The sequence below is a fragment of the Trachymyrmex cornetzi genome, unplaced genomic scaffold (genome assembly GCF_001594075.2).
Source record: "Trachymyrmex cornetzi isolate Tcor2-1 unplaced genomic scaffold, Tcor1.1 scaffold205, whole genome shotgun sequence".
NCBI lineage: Eukaryota > Metazoa > Arthropoda > Insecta > Hymenoptera > Formicidae > Trachymyrmex > Trachymyrmex cornetzi.
Window position 1 is genome coordinate 970,242 of NW_017296691.1, and position 4,220 is coordinate 974,461.

Consider the following 4,220-nt stretch of genomic DNA (forward strand, 5'->3'; position numbering starts at 1 on the left):
AAAAATTTCTCTGAAGCTAAATATTATAAACCCACTAGTTTAAATACACTCGTATTATTTTCTTTATATTGCATAATATGTGTATTTATACATTTTCAAGACAAAATTCTTTGTAAAATAATGCATCGTTTGTTGATCGATAATATGAATCCATTATTTATAAGTAGCTTCCTAATTTCTGGTTGTTCATTTTGAATAGAACATACTTTCGTTACGTCGTTATTTCAAGGGCAAATTTTTGCCGTAAATATTTTCGTAAATCGCAAATATCTGATTCCTAATTTGTATCTAATGAGAATCGCATTAAGAATCATCGCGTTACTTCAAGATAATTTCGCATATGTCCACTTCATACCTAAAGCCAGAATCAGACTTAGGCCGGAATCAGACTACGCATTGAAGAATGAGATCGAAGATTGAAAGGTTGAAATTTGACCAATCAAGACAAAAGAGCTAAAATTTCTTTGTCCTCATTGGTTAAATTTCAATCTTCAATTTTCAATCTCAATCTTCAATGCATAGTCTGACTCCGGCCTTAGGCTTTTCTCTGATGAGAAAGACAAAGTTCTCTGAGGGGATTATATCCATGAAACCTTGAGAGATCGAGACTTCATTATAAAACACACGATTATACGTTAAGCGTCTGAAGAATGACTAGATAATAAGAAGTAACGAGATCGCAATCGAATCTCATCTGTTTCCCACGCTCGTCCCGGTATTGTCAGGCATTAGCAAAACGTCGTACCTACTTTTCTTTCGCGTGAAATGAATTCCCGGCTGCCCGCAGGAAATCGAACTGCCGGAACAAACAATTTCTATTTCTATTCCTATCGATTAATGCGATTCGCGCTTATCGGAGACATTTCTCCCAGAATTGTTATCGCCAATATATTTCCGCTTTTGCTTTCACCGTTCTCGCGACGTTCTCACAGGAAAGTCGTGGAGAGACAATATAGGGCTCGGCAGAATCCGTCATTTCCGTTACTAATTCTATTCGAGGAAACAATTCTACACTATCAATGAGATATGAACCATTTAATCTGCGTTCCGCGTACAAAACATTTTACTCTGTTCGCTTTGAATATAGATCGAAAGATTTCTCCGAGAATATTGTGTCTGCAAAAGGAAATAATAGGATGATCCCACGCTATTGAGATTGAGAGATAATAGTGATTTAAATATTACGAGTGCTTTACAAAGATTCATGTCGCCGACGTTTAATTCGGCATTCAGGAAATGCCGATTCTGTTTCTCAATGCTGAATATGTAAACGTATTGCATGAACGATGTTATTATCTATCTATTTAACTCTCAAGCAAAATCCTTGAAGCAAATAGTATGATTAAAAATCTATAAAGAATCTTTTCTTGAGAAGTTATATTTAGTTATATATAATGAAACTATAATGTCTTTTGACTCTCCAAAAATTCTAAATTATTTTTTTAGATATTACTATAAGCATTTTATGTATAAAAATATAAATAATATATATAATAAATATGTATAAAATGTATACAATAAATATTTTATAATAGTATATGATTATAAAATATTTTCATAAATGTATATTAATCAAATCTCGCATAGAAATAAATTGTCGCATGAAACTATATATGTATTATAATCTAATTTAAATTAATCATAAAAAATGTGTTTTTACATTCTTTTATCTTACGTACAAATCCAACAACATTTTCAATTCCAAATGTTCAACATTCAACTCGACGCTTTAGTCAACATGTTTACTATATATGTTCGTAATAAATTACTATTCAATAGAAATCTTTCGTTTCCTTTTCTACATAAAATATTCTATGTACGCTGCATATGTATTGAAATATCGTATACATATAAACGCAGTTTTACACACCTTTGATGATTAGTGAATATTTTTATCGTTGTGACATCGTCATCATTAAGCGCAGCAAAAGAGATTCTTCTCCTTTTGTCTTCCTCTTTCTCTTCTCTCTCATCTTCGTTTTCTCTCTCTCTTTCTTTCCTTCTTTTTTTTCTTCATATTCTTCTTCCTTTTAACAAAGATGTATACAGTATTACACTTTTAAAAAATGATCTAACATGCATCTTATGATTTGATTTGAGATGATAACATCGCATGAGATCACAACAAAATAAATTACGCCAAGTTACGGAATGGCGCTTTATTTTTTAAAATTGTATTTTTCTACTGAAGGTATTTTACGAATAATATCTGGGTTTTTAAATAAAAAATCATAACGTTCTTTACATATTATTGAAAATTATATTTCATACTTATTTTTACTTATTGGCCGGTAATAGTCCGCTCTTATTTCAAGACCGTCTAAATTAAGTAATGTTTTAAGATGTTAATATTAGCGTCTGAAGACATTACTTAGACTTGAAATAAGAGCGAATTATGAATACTGGCTTATTTCACATTTATTATTTTTACACGTAAAAAAGGGACAATTTATAATCAGATTCTTGATTAGAAACAAAATTCGGGATGCGTTGTAAAGTTCGACGAAAAATTAAAATTTGGTACCTTCTAACTTACAACGATTGGTCACTAAGCTGTATTCTGAAAAATATCACATAAAAATATATAAAAATACTACATATAGTATAATAATAAGTTACGTATATTATAAATTTCCTTAGTTTAGTATTTTCGTTATGTGATACTTTTCAAGATTAAAACAGAGATAATAAATAGCCTGTTATTTGCACATTCGCGACCTACATACTTTTTGATATAAAAAATATTTTTATATCATCTCTGATCGAATTAATTACATCCTACATACAATATTTCTCGAAGCGTTTTTCTTCAAAGAATATAGAAAAAACAAGTAAGTTCGATATCTTACTTTATATTAAATGCGCGGTGCAACTTCTTTTTGTTCTTATTCTTTGTAGATTAGACTTATCTAGCATATCTTACTTCCGCCTTTCTTCAAGTGTTCATGGAACTGGTCTGTTTCTCATCGAACGCACATTTATTGTGATGTCGCTTTAACGTCACAGTAGTGACACCTCTCGTCAACTTCACGAGACTCATGCAATTGCGACATCAGTGTACGATCGGTCAGTCCATTACAAAATTGCAACACAATATCACACACGCATGTATCATTATATTTATCAACTTTGTTATTATAGGCTATTTTCCTTTTAGAGGACATACTCGACACAAACGTCGTTCTATCCTTGTTGGATATCAGTGAATAACAAAAATAGAACTTGTGTAGATCGTATCGCCTAAAAGGAAAGTAGCCATAAAATTTTAATATAACTTTTATTATTGATATAATATTATCCATAACGAGTCAAATTTTTCACGAGATTATTTTCCGTATTTCCCAAAATAATCTACGACTTCCCACGAGGAATCTTGGTTACCGCGCATGCGCGCGACTTATTCCTCCATCACCTGGAGGTCCTGGTTGTGTTTAGATTTCCACCCGAGTGCCATCCAGAGGCAGAGGTGTCATTTTGTCCTTATTGTTCACCGAATGTTAAACAAGGATAACATGATACCTGAGAAGCAATCTGGTGGGAATCTGAACGCACCCCCTAGAACGGAACCTAGATTATTTAGAATGTCCTACTATAGCTCTGACACTAGTCAACATTCACCGATGACCAAAGTACATACATCGCGCGTGCGTAACTTCAGCGCTGCCATCCCGTTTTGTTACGTGCGCTTCAGTTGGTCTCAGTCAGTTCAAGTGCTCCAAGCGTGGTGGGAAGCCACCAGAATCCACAACGCACACAACTCCAAGTTAGTCAGTTGAGTCCAAGATTCTTAAGTCTATGATCAGTCCTACTCCTGGTTCCTAGTCAGACCGCACTGTCTGCAGCAATCTGCAGTAGTGTTCTGATTCATATGTACATGTTTTATGGGGTGCGGTGGATGAAAACGATAATTCAACACAGTAGCGCGTAACAGAAAGTGCGTTCCGTCAAATTCGACCTAGGTGCGACGGTTTCCCTAGCGTCGGACCTCATCGCAGGCAAAAAACTTCGTGGTAGCCCAGCTGCAACGTCCCATCGTCTCCACGAGTGTAAACCTAGGAACAGCACGCGTGTACACGCTCCGTCAGTGAGTATTATGCAGTCAAGTCACATCACATCCGCATAACAGGACTGTTCTATTATTAGGAATCGTAGGGAGAAAGAGAGGAACGGGGAAAGAAAGAGAGAGAGAGAGAGAGAGAGAGAGAGAGAGAGAGAGAGAG

At 34.4% G+C, this 4,220-nt stretch overlaps 1 protein-coding gene across 2 annotated transcripts in view; it reads left to right on the forward strand.

Moving 5' to 3' along the window:
* Nucleotides 1–3,649: 3,649 nt before the first annotated feature.
* whd (carnitine O-palmitoyltransferase whd) overlaps nt 3,650–4,220 on the forward strand; it is a 29,901-nt gene continuing 29,330 nt past the window's right edge. Inside the window, exon 1 of one of the 2 annotated variants that reach the window (XM_018505409.1) lies at nt 3,650–4,084. The gene's annotated coding sequence lies outside the window, so the exon portion shown is untranslated. The remainder of the gene's footprint in view (nt 4,085–4,220) is intronic. The other variant, XM_018505407.1, reaches the window with a different exon arrangement.